Raw genomic sequence first — 16,854 nt, 5'->3', positions numbered from 1 at the left:
GTTTCAGTGTTTTTCCACAGAGACCTAAGGCTTTGTGTTAGCAGGCATGTATGTCAGGCCTATTGCTGATTTTAGGCCTATGGCTGATTTTAGGCCTTCAGTATATAAGCAGGGCTGCCCTTGACACCCTCTAGTATTTGTAGATACTATCTCTAGATGGGTTGGGGCTTTTCCCACCAAGCAAGAAACAGCTACTGTGATAACTAAGAAGATATTAGAAGAAACCTTCCCGAGGTTTTGAGTGTCAGAGGTAATTGGATCAGATAATTGGTCTTGCTTTTGTTTCTAAGATAAGTCAGGGATTGTCAGAGATATTGGGGACTAATTGGGAGCTCCATTGTTCGTACTGTCCCAGAGCTCAGGACAGGTAGAGAAAATGAACAGAACCCTAATAAGAGACATTAACTAAATTGCCCTCAGAAACTGGCGCTGGTTGGGTGATGTCCCTCATCCTGTCCCTGTTCTGAGCTCGAAACACCCCTCTTGTGTGGGACCCCCACTCCCTCTACCCTAGCTCTTGACCCCCCCCCAGAAATGACTTTTCAGACTAATAAAGATATTATGGCTTGATTGTAAGCTTTCCAGATCAGATACCAGAAACTGTGATCTGTACTTAGTGATCTGTATAATACAGGTACCCCATAGGTTCCACATGAGTAAACAAAGTAAAAAAGGCTGTTCCTGGTGCTGCTTGACCATCCCGACCTCCATTGAAGTTGATGGAGTAACTGCCTGACTTCACATAACTCAGACCAGCACCTGCACCTGATGCCAACTGGAGAGCAGCTAGACACCTGAGCAACCTCCTTAAGCTCAAGATCACCTGCTGTTCTGCAAGGATCTTCCCTCCCATGCTGAGCCTCAGCACCCCACACAACCTTACCAAAGTGACTTGGCAAGTATTCTTAGCCACTGCAAATGTGGCTTGGTCCACTACAGTGGAACACACACCTTATGCCTGGCTGCCAGCCCTTGTCTTTGATCTCTGTAAGTTAGCATCAGGCCTTGACTCCTGGGATACCCCCACCCTAGAGACACAGGGGTGGAGATTACCCAAATGTTGGGGACAAGGGACTTTTGAAACTATGCCTCAGAAACAGCCTTAGAGAGTGTGGCTTAGGGTGCATACACCCAAAGCTGAGAAGTGTCCTTCGAGAAACCCTATACTTGTGCACCCCTGAGATGAGAGAAGCCGACAGCAGGACCATTAGTATATGTATGTATAGGGACAGCTACTTTTTCTGTGTTACCTAAGGATGTAGAAAATTGAAAAGTACATACTGGAGACCATCCAGGGGATGGGAAAAAGGTAGTTAAAGATTCTATGAGAAAGATATAGTTTGAGTATCAGTTTAACTCCTAACTCCCCTTAATTTACTACCTTGATTTCTACATTGTTAGAACCACTGATAATTTTGTTCCTGCCTCTGACTTTGGGCCCTTACATTTTAAATTGCTTAGTTAAATTTGTTAAAGATCGTGTTAATACCATACAAGTGTTTATGCTTAGACAACAATATCACACTGTACACCAGGATGACAGCTTGTGACTCCAGGATTGGAATCACCCACAAGAAAAGTGGGGGAATGTAGGAATTTCAGGTCTCAGTTTGAACTCAAAATTGAAAGAATTTCAGGTTTCAGGTAAACTCAAAAATTCACTGCCCCAGGACACATCCTGAGAGGAGCACATTCCAAAGACTTACACACACAATCCAGGGGAAGGGCCCAAGATAAGAGGTAATCAGGAAGCTGGTCCCTTAATGTAATAAACCTGGGCAAATGGAAGCCACTTCGCTAACACTCATTGTCATAAAAATAACGTGCAAATCTGAGCCACCTAGAGACTGGACCTGGGAATGGCTCTTGAGGTCAGCCTTTGTGGTTATTGTTTAAGGGATGAAACTGCTCTCATGAACTATGTATAAAAACTGCTCTTAGCTTTGGCTTGGGGTTCCTCTTGCCTGCATGTGAGGGAACCCCAGTGCACTAGTTATTAACAATAAACCTCCTGTTATTGCATCTAATCCATTGTCTGTGAGTGTTTCTGCGGGAGCGCATCCCCCGGTTTAGATCTTAGAGTCCAACATTGTGAGCAAGGGAGCCATTGTGAGCAAGGTGCACACTCCAGAGGATGCAGCTTGGCCAAGGCAACAGAAGAAAAAAATGGCTGTCCTGGGACCTTTGTATGCCAAGTTCAGAAGTTATTAGGGCCAGAAAAGGCTTTCACTGTCCAAACCCAACAACTTCTCCTTTGAACTCTGAGCATATGCAGGTGAGTGAGCACACAGGCATGCACACATTTACACACACACACACACACACACACACACACACACTGAAAGACTACAGCACACAGCTTAGAACAGACCACAGCAGACCAGCCAGTTCCATGGGAGGGGGTTTATTCAGGCGGGAGAAGATGGTGGGGAGGGGGAGAAGAGAAGAGAGCAAGGTGGGGAGTTCAGACTATTTATATGGATGATGATGTAGCTCTTTTTCCCAGGTACAGGTGAGGTAGCCAGGTGAATTGTGGGAGTGTATCTCAGTTGCCTTGGCAACGATGTAGAAGTCATCTGTCCCTTGAATGTGACCTCCCTGAGTTTGGACTTATACTAACATACACACATGTAAATAAATACATAACTGTAAAGGAAAAGATGCTTAGGTTATATCCTGTGGTTATCTGGGCATCATCCTAAACTTTAACCTGGGAAGTAAAACATCAAATCATGACAGTCATGCAGATGTAAGCCCTGTAGTGGGAGCATCAGAGTGACTGAAGCCAAAGACAGGAAGAGCAGCAGGCAGTTGTGACACAGTCAGTTGTGTGACAGCTGGGGCAGAGGTGATAGAGAAGTTAGACATAGAGAAGTAACAGCTGTGTAGCAGGCTGTAGGACATAGCAGTTCATGATGGGACAAGGAAGGTGAAAGTGTTAGATTTTTGGCACACAGCTTAGACAGATAATGCCAGACCAAATGGTTCCATGAGGGGGAGTTTATTCAGGGTGGAGGGAAGAGAGTGAGAGGAAAGAGAGCAGAGAAGTAGAGGAGTAGAGGCCAGCCATGACCACATGGAGAGAGGGAGAAGGAAGGAGGGAGAGGGGAGGGCTACCTACAGGCACGGGAGTAAGGGGGCAAGAGAGAAGCAAGAGAGAGAGGAGGGGGCAGGCAGCCCCTTTTATAGTGGGCAGGCCTACCCAGTTGTTGCCAGGTAACTGTGGAGGTGGAGTCTAGACAGAATACTAACATTCCCTCATTTTGGTTTAATTAAAAAAGAAAAAAGAAAATTAGAAAGAGGTGACAGCAAAGCAGGAATAGGGTCGTCATGAAATCTGGCTACTTACTGCTGGCATTGGGGGAAACGTGTCTTTAGGGGGAACCTAGAAGAATGGGTATGGGGGATATTTGTCCAGTCCTAGGAGAGCTGGCTGTTCTGCTGTCCAGGGTCTGTGGAGTGAGCCATCTGAGGATAGGTCAGAAGGAACAGGTCCAATAGAAGCAGCTGTGTGTGTGACAGGAGATGGAGGATCTGGAAGTTGCTTCTCTGGAGCTGTTCTGGATGAACCTGGACTTGACAAGATGTAGGAAATAAGATTAAGTACACTGGAAGAAAAAAAAAATTTTTAAATATGTACATTTGAAACCCAGAGGGATCCCACTCTTTGTGATAGGTAGTAAGTGGGAACTTTAGGCAGATGTACTTGTCTGGATGGAGTCTATTTGGTCCATGAGAGGTAGATCTGAGTGGGTTTCCTGTAGCTTGTAAGTTTACAAAATAGATAACAGCACGAGTTAACAACACAAGCAGTCTTTAAGATGAACTTTTGTTGGATTGTATAGTGGAATGTTTTATTAGAGTTAGGCAAGTTTATAGGAACTCAGATAATTTAGGACAGTGGGATAGTAAGAGGAGGAAATATGAAGCATTTAATTGATGGCAACTGAGTTTAGATAATGAGGTAACAGATAATATCTGTGAAAGCTTAGCTGTCAATGTAGTCAGAAGTCTGAGAAAGAGTAAACAATAATCTACCAGTTATATATTGAAAGGATTTCCACGGCGCAGCTTGGGACAGATCACAGCAGGCCAAGATGGTTCCACGAGGGGAGGTTTATTAAGAGAGTGGGAGAGCAAGAGGAAAGAGAGAGAGAAGTAGAGAGGAGTAGAGGCCGGCCATGACCACGTGGAGAGAGGGGGAAGAGAAGGGGAGAGGGGAGAGGATAACCTGCAGGTGCTCAGGGTTGAGGAGCAAGAGAGAGAGGCGGGGCCAAGCAGCCCCCTTTATAGTGGGCAGGGTTACCTGCCTGTTGCCAGGTAACTGTGGGGCGGAGCATACCTGGCTGTTGCCAGGTGATTCTGGAGGTGGAGTTTAACAGATTGCTAACATATATTATTTTAAAAAATGACAGAGTCCACTAGCCTACAGTTCCCATGGTCTCCATACTCTCTTGGGCGAAGTCAGTTTGGCTTCCAAGCACAGAAAACACAGGGCTTTTTTCTGTGGAATGGATATACGTGACATGAGAAATGACTTACCTTGATTTAGTCAAGCCATTTTACTCAGGGCGTCCCATTGCATTTGTTCACATACAAACCAGGATGTATGTTCTAGGAGTCCGGCATCCGAGTCTTCCGAAACCATCTTGGGTTAACTGTTAGAGGCTTTGGGAATGCTGTCAGCCATAAACTTAAAAAGTACTGTTACCAGACTTCTGACAAGATTGAGAGCCATAAGGATTGGTTGTAACTGAATAGAATTTAATAGCAGTCGAGACAGATTAGGAAAGAGTCTTAAGTAACTTTGACAGGTTGTGTAGGTAGAAAAAGCACATTTTTGTATTAGCACAGAAACATTTGGCTAAGAAAGTTGGAGCATATGGCTGCCACGTGTGGATCAGTTCTGCTGGCAGCTGCGACAGGGCGGGACTTTTGTGGTGGAAGGCACCTGCTAACACTCACTTTACAGGTCCGGGGCAGAGTGGGAGAGGGATCGAGCCTTCCTCGAGTGCTCGGGCACAAGCCCTCTGTGCCCGTGGGGAATTAAGTCTCAGAGAGGTCCCTGGCAAGGAGTAGACCCAGAGCAAGAGAGCTAAGAACCAGAGGGAAGGGAGCAGGCAAACCAGCGGACCAGCCGCAGAGGAGACGAGGTGAGTGAGCCAGGTCCTAGACCGGCTGCTTCTCAGGCAAGGCACTGGAACTAAATGACTCCAGTTGGCCAACAAATGACGAAGGAGGCAAAAGGGGAAGGAAACGAAAGGCTTTCCCTTGGAAGAGACATGCTGGGGACTACGGTCGGAGCCCGTGCTCCTGAGAGAAAACAGTCGGTCTAGGCCTGGCCTGGGGTACTCAGCCACGAGAAACTGTCTCAAGAGGAAGAGGGGAAGTGTCTCATCTAAGGGGAGCCATCCTAGAACAAGGTTCAGGGAAGGACAGGGTTTGCTCTAGCTCAAGAAATCTTTCCTGGGACCATGTGGGCATTTACTGCATGGCGTAGCAGGTCACAGCAGCCGGAGCCAGCAGCTCCACGGGTCTGGAGGTCCCCAAAGCCTTCGTTCCCGGGTTTTAGCACCATTGTTAGATTTTATGGCACAGCTTGGAACAGACCACAGCAGACCAGACGGTTCCATGAGGGGGAGTTTATTCAGGGCACAGGGAAGAGAGCGAGAGGAGAGAGAGCAGAGAAGTAGAGGAGTAGAGGTTGGCCATGACCACGTGGAGAGAGGGAGAAGGGAAGGGGGGAGGGGGCAGAGGGCAACCTGTAGGCACGGGACCAAGGGGTAAGAGAGGAGCAAGAGAGAGAGGAGGGGACAGGCAGCCCCTTTTATAGTGGGCAGGCCTACCCAGCTGTTGCCAGGTAACTGTGGGGAGGAGCATACCTGGCTGGCTATTGCCAGGTAACTGTGGAGGTAGAGTCTAGACAGAATACTAACAGAAAGCCCTTGCCACTTATACTCCAAGGCTTCTAGAGGCTTCTATAGGATTCCACTTTCCATTACTTTGTAAGGATCCATGATTCACTGAAGAATGATACCCCAGACACAAATAGAATGTAAACATAGAGTGTTTTACTCTGCAGAAGTCCAGCATGCTGGGTTCTACCATTACCAAGATAGTCAACCAAGTAAGCTTGTAGGCCTGATTTAAAGCACGTTAGGGGAAATCTGGGGTAGGCCAGCTTTATCTCTGTCTCTAAGCATTCCAGAACCATTGGGGGATGGGAGGACTGGAGCCTGGGCTTTTTTCTAGTAATGACTTGCCTGGCCTTGCCTGGACTTGCCCAGTTCTTAGGCCTAGTCTCCTAAACTGCCAGTTTAAAGCTTGTCTTGGAGTCAGCCTAGCCTTCTTGACTTCACCCAGAACATCATTCTCCACAACCACGGTGTTACACTGTCATGCAAATTGACAGGAACCATTTGGTTTCCAAATCAAGCAACTGTTGATTGCCCTCTGTTTGAAAATCAGTGGTCCATTCACAACCCTGCAAATGCCTGCTAATGATGGGACTGGAGCAGGTGCTGAGAGCGCACTCTGCAAAGCACAGCTGGGATGGGCTAGGAAGAGGTTAGCACTTCCCACTATGATTTCTCCCACCGCACACCTGCCTCTTCACTAACTAAAACTATTTGAATCTTTTCCTAGAAATCTTCCTCCTGCAGCTAAAGGGACATGGAATTATGAGAACTGCAACAAGTAAGATATCATTCACGATAAACCCTGGTATGACGAGTAAATGACACAATGGCTCTGCTCACAAGGGGAAAAAAAACCAGCTCAATCTTGGGACAAATGGCCAGATACGTTCCCTTGTCTTCTTCTTGAACAAGATAATTCACAGATTAAAATAAAGTTTTCCTAAGTGTGCACTGTAAAGTAAAACTCTCTATAAACATAGCAATAGGACTGTTGGGTCTCAACTCCAGCCCACACCCCACCCCAAGATGGCAGTTTGGGCTCATTGTAAGACTCTAGCGAGTAGAGCCTTAGTTTACCGGAGACCCCCTGAGTGAACCACGTGGAGACCAGAGATTGCTGGAAAAAGCAAGAGGAATTTTTAATATTCCAGCATGCTGGGGGCATCCTGCATCCCAAAAGGAGAGGCAACCCCTCACAGCTTGTTCAGTGAATATTTATACAGTCTCTAGGGGTAGCAACCATTAGGCACAATGTAATTGGCAGAACAGTGACCTTTTAAACTGATTGATCTTTAGGGAATGAGGCAGCAAGGACCTCCCTTGTCTATGCGTGGCCTGTTGTCCATGTGCTCTGGATCCCCCCCAACCCCCCCCAAGTCAGTCCCCACCCTGTGTGGTCTGAGGAATGTTAATTAGCCTCTGCCTTCTGGAGGGGCAGGGTGCCTAAGCATTCTATGACCTTTCTTTTCCAGAAGGGGGAAGGGCATCTGGTGGAATTTTCGTCTTCATTTCCCCCTTTTTGTTGTGCATGCTTCAATCTTGAAGCTATTGGATAAAAGTAACTAAGTGGATTTAAAATACAATGACCAAAAGTCAGAGGCAGAAACAAAATTATCAGTGGTTCTAACAATGTAGATATCAAGGTAGTAATAGCCATCTAATGGTTTCTTTGGCCTTGCAGAACAGCAGGTGATTTTGAGGTTGAGGGGGTTGTTCAGGTGTCTGGCTGCTCTCCAGTTGGCATCAGGTGCAGGTGCTGGTCTGAGTTACCTGAGCTCAGGCAATTACTCTATCTATTCAACAGAGGTCGGGGTAGTCAGCAGCACCAGGAATGGCCCTTTCTACTTTGTTTATTTGTATGGAACCTCTGGGATACTTGCGTTATACAGGGCACTAAGTGTAGGCCACAATTCCTAGTGGCTGATCTGGAAAGCTCAGGCAGGACTCTGCCCTGGTAAACACTCAGCATTCCTCAGAAACCTTGTGAAGTATGTTTCTGTTTTCGAGGAAAAGCCATTACTTCCTTATCTGCTTCTGTAACCCCCACCTCCAGAGAAGGCATCTGGTTCTCTATTAACTTAAAAAGCCTCCAACAGATCAGATCACCACACTAGTTCCCAGGCCGATCCAGCTAATCCACCTGCCTCTGTTGGACTCTAAGATCTAAACCAGGGGACCAGGGGACATGCTTCCACAGAAACACAGACAGAGGATTTGATGCAATAACATGAGGTTTATTGTTGATAACCAGTGCACTGGGATTCCCTCAAATGCAGGCAAGAGGTCATGATGTTTGTGCAGGAATAGAAACCCTAAGATACCCTTTAACAGGTAGGGACTGAGGGATGCTGAGAGAACTTGGAGGCCAGGTAAACTTGTCCCCAGTCGGAAATCCAACATTCCATAGAACCGAAAATTGAGCCCAGAGTCTCACACATGCTGGCAAATGTTCTACCATTAAGCTATAGCCCCAGCACTTTCCTGCCTCTTGGAGGTTTTTCGTTCATTTGTTTTTTGTTTTGTTTTGCTTTAACAGCATGTGTCTCTGAATTGGATCAACTTGCCTCAATCCCCTTTCCTCAGTTTCCCAAGCAGCAGAGATTACAGGAGTATGCTACCACAGCTAGCTTGCAATGTTTCTATATGCTAATGTTACGTAGGGTTTCTGGTTGGTTGGTTGGTTGGTTGATTTAAAGATCATGAACCAGGCATTGTGGTCCAGCACTTGGGATACAGAGGCAGGTAAATCTCTGTAAGTTGGAGGCCAGCCTATGTAGACATAGAAAGTTCTAAGACATATAAGCCTATACAGTGAGACCCTATCTCAAAAACCCAAAACGACAACAACACCCCCCATAGTAAAAATGTAAATCATTTAACAACAAGACTGTGAACGTCAACCTCCCACCCAACCCAGCGCTAGAAGCACACGGCAAACTTGGTGCTCAGTAGACAGTGAAACCAATTCACTCTGCTTTCCCCACTTGGAACAGCGCTGTAGAATTATTACGCATGCGTAATGATGCAGTTCCAACCGGAAGGGTTAGAGCTGCGCTGTGGAAGCTCTTGGGTGCCAAGCTGTACATCTCCATACTATACCAAAGAGCCCCGAAGTGGTCTTCAAGAATTAACAAAATAGAAACAATCCAGGTTGGGTAGCCGAAGTTGATAATCCCAACTATTCCAGAGGCTGAGGCTGGCAACAAAGATCACAGCTTCAAGGTCTCAGGCTCATAGAGTGAGTCCAAGACTGTCCTGGGAAATTTACTGAGACTCAATCTCAAATCAAAAAGTAAGAAGAGGTCTGGGATCCAGCTCAGCAGTAGAGCACTGAGAATCGGAAGACCCAGTTCAGCCACCATCACTGATACTAGAGTAAGCTGTGGTTATTTGGACAAAGCTTGCGGGGAGGAAAGAAAAAGAAGACTTTGGTACTGCTTGCCTTGGAGTCTGACAGAGTTCAGATGTGAAAGGGCTGAGAGCACTGCCCAGTGCAGAGCATGTCCAGTACTGAAAATAAATGAATAAAAATTTACATACTGAGAGACTTTGAAGTGGTATAAATAACAAAGCGATTACTATTTATTCTGTTTTGGTGTTTTTTTTTAATTTTATGTGTATGGGTGTTTTGCCTACATATATGTTTGTGTCTTTGAGGCCAGAAGAGGGCATTAGACGCCCTGAGTACTAGAGTTAGACACTGCTGTGAGTCACCAGGTTGGTGCTGAGAAACAAACCCCAGGACCTCTGGAAAAGCTCTTGACCACCGAGCCATAGCTCCAGCCCTCTGTAAATGTCTGACTAATGTGTTTTAATAATTTTAGAGTTTGAGAAGTTCTTAACTCACAAATACCTTGAGTTTCTATGTGGTTATCACTAGAGGGCAACCTAACCCCAGTCGTTCCTCCCTGTGCCATAAAGCACCTCGCTGTAGCCCTTGGACCAACCACTTAAGAACACTTACTAAAGCTTGAAGCTCATCTGGCTATAGCTCCATTGGAAGAGCTGCATCTAGCATGTCTAGCATCTTGATGAGTTCGCATCAACCCACAGCGTTGTTTGGCACAGGCCTTCAATCACAGCACTGAGGAGGTAAGAGGATCAGTAGTTCAAGGTCATTCTTGGGCAGCATGGGCTACCCAAGACTTTGTCTCAAAATAAATAGATGAATAACTAAAATAAAATATATATATAAAAGCAGGCTCCAGCACTCCCCTGAGACCCATATTCAGACCCTGTAATTTAATAAGCCCTGGGTAGATGACAAGCACAGATGGCTGGAGAAGCTCTGTGTGGAACTCTGGGTCACTCCCACCTGTTGGTTAACCACAGACTAGCGTTTTTTGTTTGTTTGTTTGTTTAATTTGCAAGGCCCCAGTCCTTCCTTTGTATCTTTAATCTTACCACCCTGGTCCTCCACATTTCCCTGTTATAGATGTCAGATTCATGGTGTCTCCAGAAGTGGACAGTGCGGGAGGAGGGCAGGGTGGATTCTCAGACTTGCCCATCAGCAAGCAGCACCACAGCTGTCTGTGCTTCAGCAGCAGCACAGCAGCTGTCTGAATGCTTGCTTTTCTGTGTGGTATGATGTTTTGTCTTGTTTAATCAAAACAGAAATGGAACACAGCTGCTTTAAATGGGTATTTACCAAGATGCTACATTTTAAAGGGAAGATTTTAGTCCTTGAAATCAGTGGTCCTAAAATCCAGGATGGAGCCAGGTAGAGGTGGTGCATGCCTTTGATCCCAGAACTCTGGAGGCAAATTCGGTTTGAGACCAATCTAGTCTGCAGAATGAATTCCAGGATAGCTGGAACTTTATAAAAAACAGAATAGGAGGAAAGGAAAGAAGCTTCGGGAACTGGCCTGATGGTGGGCCTCAGATGGTACAAATGATATCCTTACTTCAATTCCTGGAGAGAACAGACTACCAAAAGCTGTTCTCTGATGGCCTCATGACTGTCATGGCAATGCCCACATCTCATTTACATAAGATAAAACAATTGTCTAAATTTCTTTTAAAAGAAGGGAACCAAGGTCTGTGAGGGCTAAAGTTAAGTTTCAAGTCTCAATTACTGTGCTTATAAAACAAAATACCTCTAACCTGTACTTGCTCGAGGACAGTTAACTTCCTGAAATACTGGAGGCTGTTGTTCATGTAAGATAACAAGCCTTGTCTTCTCACTTCTGTAAACAAGGTTGGCACAGAATGTGCTTGATCACATGTTAGGTGGGAGGTATGGAGGCACGAATACATCAGGATGTATGCTTGCTCCAACTGAATGAAGGCAGGAAATTCAAACTTTGTGAGTTTTCTCTTTATAAGCACCAGAGTAATGAACATAATTCAGGGCTATTCTCTGGGAATCCAAAACCAAGGCTGAAACAGAGTCCCTTGATGCAACTTGGGAAATACTTCAAGATTAAAATCAAGAGAGGATTCAAGGGAACTCATGAATACCAAAAAAAAAAAAAATCTAGCTAACAAAATGATATCCTTATACTCCAAACTGACACATCCTTCTTGAAATCACAGACAGACTACATGAAAATTACATAGCTCTCTATTTAAAAAGATACTTGTTTTTCCCATAGGGTAAATCTTTCTCCCATACTGGAACATTTTGTTTCTTTAATGTGTCAACTTGGGCTCAGGCTGTTGTTGTGTTGAGTGCCTGCTTAGCATATACTGTAGGAATTCGATTAAACTTAAAAATTAACTGCCCCAGGACACATCCCAGGAGAAGCATCCCTTAGTTAGAGGACACCTTCTGGATTAACATTCAGAGGAAGAAGGGAGAGGCTGATTAACATTCCTCAGACCACAGGCAAGGGAACCCACCTGCGGGTGGGGAAGGCCCAGAGCACTTAGACACATTCGGCAGGATGGACCAACCCTTGCCACTCACAGACAAGGGAGGTCCTTGCCACACCATTCCCCAAAGATCAATCAGTTTAAAGTCACACTGTTCTGCCAATCATATTATGCTTAGTCACTCTTTCTCTAGTCCACCCCTTAAACTGTATAAAAACTGCTCTTAGCTTTAACTTGGGGTTTCTCTTGCCTGCGTGTGAGGGAACCCCAGAGCACTGGTTATTATCATTAAACCTCATGTTTTTGCAGCGAATCCCCTGTCTGTGTGTGTTTCTGTGGGAGCGCATCCCCTGGTTTGGATCTTAGAGTCCAACAATACAAGGCCCTGGGATTGAGCCCCAGTATGTAATATAAAATATGGATACATTAGTCTCAGTTCTCTTAAATACACAGACACACACTTCATGGGTGGAAGGAGCAGAGTGGGCCAAGGTTATCGCTTCTGTTAGCCTCTCTGTGTCCTTTTTGTTTCCTTCTCCTTGCATTCCTGTTTGGCTGGTTTGTTCTTCTCCCTCTGCAGCTTGTCCTGTTCCTTCTTCCTTTGGGACTCATCCTGAAGTGAGTCTCACCCTAATTTCTGAGCACTGAGAACATCTTCCACATTGGTATTTCAGAACAGGGTTTTGTCAGAACCGATGTTTGATGTTGATGCATTGAATCATCTTTCTCATCGGCTTCATCCTCTTCGTCTGTCATGTTGGCATACTGGGCCAGCAGGGCTGCTTCCCTCTGCTTCTCTTCTTCTGAAACCACTCTGGGCTTCACCACAATCTGTGCCTGCTTCTCAATCAAGGTGGTGATGGCCTGCACCTCATCTTCTTTTTTACTTTGGTGGTGACATCCCGTGTTTCTGACCATCATCCCACAATTTCCTTACAGATATGAAGGAGGGAATTTTCTTCCAGGAAAGCAGAGAGGATAGCCCGAAGGGCGTCTAGTTACTCTTTCCTCCTCCTCCTGTAGGACGCCAAGGATGTAAGCGATGTAAACTGCCATTTTGCTGGGGGCTGCCATGCTGGGAACAGGGTCCTGCCAGTGTGTGTTATGTTACTTTTGTGATGTTTTTATGATCAATGTTGGAAGACTGAACCCAGAGCCTTGTGCATGCTAGGCAAGCACACTACCATTGAGCTACCAGAACTGTTGTAAGGTTAAGATGAAAAGGTATGAAATTTATCATACTTGCAAGCTAGGTTAGCCAAGCACAGTATCATGGATGCTAGCACAGGGCTCAGGTGGGAAACAAAAGACTTCATCTGAGCACATCAGTGTTAGGACTTAGGACAGGAAGTGTGGAGGACTTTGATACTTTAGGCTAAAAACACCCTTGAATACTGTAAGTAGAGCTTAGTGGATTCCTGCCAAGGACCAGCCTTGGCTTGCAGAGGGGTTCCTGAAAGAAGGTGTGTTTAAGTGTGGTGAAAAAAATGGCTCGATGTTAATTGTGGGGTACAAGCTGATGGCCTGTGTTCTGCTCAAGACAGCTTTCCAGAATACTCTCTGCTGGAGACAGCTCTCTCTTGATGGAAAAAATAATCTAAAACCTCTCTGGATAGCTGATCTCCAAAAAGCCCATAAAGATTTATTTACATATGAATTTAGTCATTACTACAGGTTCCCTTCTGATTACCCTATGAATCTGCATCCCCTGACCCCAGCCCCTTGATTTTTAGAAAAGAACAGCAAGTACCTTCTCTTTTTTTCTTCTTTTTCCTTCTTAACATTGCAAATGAATTCACAAACAACAAGTTTAAGCACAAATAGCAAGTTTAGCTGGGTAGGATCCCATCCTGAGATTATTATTCCTACCATGCCTGAATCTGGACCTAAATTCCCTCTGTCCCAGGCTGACCTTCAGCTGATGAATCCACCTGCCTTTGTAAGCACAAACAATAAACTTAGCTGGGTGGGGTCCCATCTTGAAATCACCACTCCCTAAATCTCTTTATCACCTTCCTTAATATCTTTTCTGACAAGCTGGCTCATAGTGCAGCTGCCTCTGTTCTTTTAGGTCCATGAAGCCCCTCATATAATTCATATTGCATCCTTATATTTTGCATAGTTGAGAAATCATATATTCTTGAACTCATATTTTCAGAGTTTTTTTTCCCCACAGCTCAAGAGCAGTCCTGAAGGTCTCAGCATTTACCCTTTTGCTGATACATTAGACACACCCTCACCTTCCAGACTCTTGATGCTTCTAATTATCGTGGAGTCATTAACCTTGGCAGGGAGAACAATTCTCAAAGGAGGAACATGAAAATATATACATTATCATGCAAACAAGCCTTATGCCCACCCACAGCAGCTGTCAGCACTCATGGAGGCCCATGCCCTGCTGTCTCTGTTCCAGGGGTGGGAACCATGTCATACCATCCTTTGCATGGTAATACAGGACTCAGCACACTCCAGGGAGCTTAGAGGACAAAATTCCTCAGAGAAATATGGAGGCTAGACTCATGAGGTTTCAGGGGGAAATTTAGACTTTGTCAGGAAGTGGGTTAGAAACAATTTATATGATATTCTGACAAAAATCTGGCTATTTTCTGCTTGTGTCCTGAGACGTTGAGTGAGACTGAATTTAAAAGAGTGATGGGCTGGGCCTGCAAGATGGCTCAGTGGGTAAAAATGCTTGCCACCAATCCTGACGGCCTGAGTTCAATCTCTGGGGCTCACATGGTGGAAGGAGAGTACCAAGTCCTCAAGCCGTCCCCCAATATCCATATGCACACTATGACACATGAACACCTACATCCACATCCCAACCCACTCCCCACATATGACTAAATAAAATATAAGTTGTTAAGTGATAGACTAATATATTTAGCAGAAAAAAATATCAAGGCAGGACAGCATTCAATCTGTGGCATGGTTTTTGTTCACAACTCTTATCCAGGCCTACAGTGAAAAAAAAAAGAGGTAGAAGGACATGTACTAGTTACATTTCTGTTGTTGGGATAAAATACTGTGATCAAAAGAAGCTTATAGAGGAAAGATTTTATTCCAGAGGAGTGGTCCATATCAGTTGTGATGGTGCAGTAGCTGGTTGCTGGAACAGGAAGCCGAGAAATCACATCTTCAAACAACTGACATAAAACAGAGAGTGAACTTTTTTAAATTCTTAAAGCTATCCTCAAGAGAAATATTTCCTCTGCAAGGCTTCACTTCCTAAAGGTTCTACAACCTTCCCAAACAGTGCACCTACCAGGGACCAAGTATTTAAATACACAAGCTATGGAAAACATTTCTCATATAAACTACCATAGGCATATTAATATAAAATCTGGAGGCTGGTGAGATGGCTCAGTGGTTAAGAGCACTGACTGCTCTTCCAGAGGTCCTGAGTTCAATTCCCAGCAACCAACATGCTAGCTCATGACAATCTAAAAGGTTACTTGTTGCCTTCTTCTGGGTACATGTACATGTGGAGGTACATGCAGCAGAGCACTCATACATTAAATGAACTAATAAACAAACGGATAAATAAATAAAACATTAACAAATAAAATCTGGACAGTTTCCTAAGGAAAGGAGCTCAAGTAAACTTAAAGTTGCAGCCAGGACATACACCACAAGAAGCTGTAAGCAGTTGGAGAAGCTGCCTGTTCTGTGTGGGGACAATATAGGAAAGGGTCTTTAAAGGCAAGACCTCACTCATTGAAGGCTCTTATGGAATCCAAATTTATTTGAAAAGAGAAAATCTAGATAGAGAATGCTGAAGAAGTTCTCTGCTCCTGGAGAGTAGCTGCCTAGGAAGGTGTTTTCCTGTGTCCAGCACACAGAGGCTGCTGCAGCTGTGGGACAAGGGGACTACACTCTAAGATTGGTGCAACTTGTCATCCATGGGTTACCGCTTGTCAAGCATAAAAGCTGTAAAACTGAGGATGTCATGGAGTCTTGTGCCTCAGTTCCAGAGAGCTGTTGAAGCCAGGCAGTCTGGTAAAGTTGTTGTCTTTCTTACTGCTCTATTGCTGTGAAAAGACATCACCAACAAGGCAACGCCTATGAGAAAGAAAATTTAATTAGGGTCTTGTTTATGTTTTAGAGGGTTAGTCCATGATCATCATGGCAGGAAACAGACATGCATGGTACTGGAGCAGTAGCTAAAAACTTTATATCAGGATATGCTCACACACACACACACACACACATGCTCACACACACAGAGACAGAGACAGGCAGAGAGAAACAGAGAGACACAGAGACACAGAGACACAGAAAAACAGAGAGAAGAGATAGATAGTCTGTCAGAGACAGACAGAGAGAGAGACAAAGATAGATTATGCCTAGTTTGGGCTTTTTGAAACCCCAAAACCCACCCTCAGTGACACACCTCCTCCCATAAGGCCACACCTCCTAATCCTTCTCAGACAGTTCCACTAACTGGTGACTATGTATTCAGATATAGAGTCTATGGAGGCCATTCTCGTAAACTGCCACAGCTGCCGTCTGTCTTGATTATCTCTCCTGTTTCTATGGCAAAAAGTTTCCTGACAAAAGAAACTTAAGGATGAACGAGTTCACTTTCACTCTTTTGTTTTCTTGTTTGATTTTTTTTTTTTTGTGGTTTTGTTTGGTTTGGTTTGGTTTTGGTTTTTGTCTGGTTGGTTGGTTGGTTGGTTGCTTTTTGTTTTTTTTTTTGGGGGGGGGTTGTTTTGTTTTTGTTTTTTTGAGACAGGCTTTCTCTGTGTAGCCCTGGCTGTCCTGGAACTTGCTCTGTAGACCAAACAGGTCTTGTACTTAGAAATCCACCTGCCTCTGCTTCCTGAATGCTGGAATTAAAGCTGTGCACTGTCATAATTTTGAGGATGTAGTCCATTGTACTGAGGAGATCATGGTGGCTTCAGCTTGAGGCTAGTCACGCTGCACGCACAGTCGCACAGTCGGCAAGCAGAGGGAGAGCATTGTGCTTAGCTCACTTTCTCCTTTCAAGTCCAAGATCTCAGTCCACCAAATGCTGCTGCCCACAGTAGATGAGTTTTTCTCATATCATTTAACTCTGTTAGGAAAATCCCTCGGAGTCATGCCCAGAGTCTTCTCTCCCAACTAATTCTGTTAAAAG

At 44.9% G+C, this 16,854-nt stretch overlaps 1 pseudogene; it reads right to left on the bottom strand.

Moving 5' to 3' along the window:
• Positions 1 to 12,225: 12,225 nt before the first annotated feature.
• LOC114630105 lies at positions 12,226 to 12,806 on the bottom strand (annotated as a pseudogene).
• Between the last annotated feature and the right edge of the window lie 4,048 nt (positions 12,807 to 16,854).

Source organism: Grammomys surdaster, unplaced genomic scaffold (assembly GCF_004785775.1).
Source record: "Grammomys surdaster isolate TR1022 unplaced genomic scaffold, NIH_TR_1.0 328, whole genome shotgun sequence".
In the NCBI taxonomy this organism is placed as follows: Eukaryota; Metazoa; Chordata; class Mammalia; order Rodentia; family Muridae; genus Grammomys; species Grammomys surdaster.
Note: the sequence above shows the minus strand (reverse complement) of the source record. Positions and strands in the feature narration are given on the sequence as shown.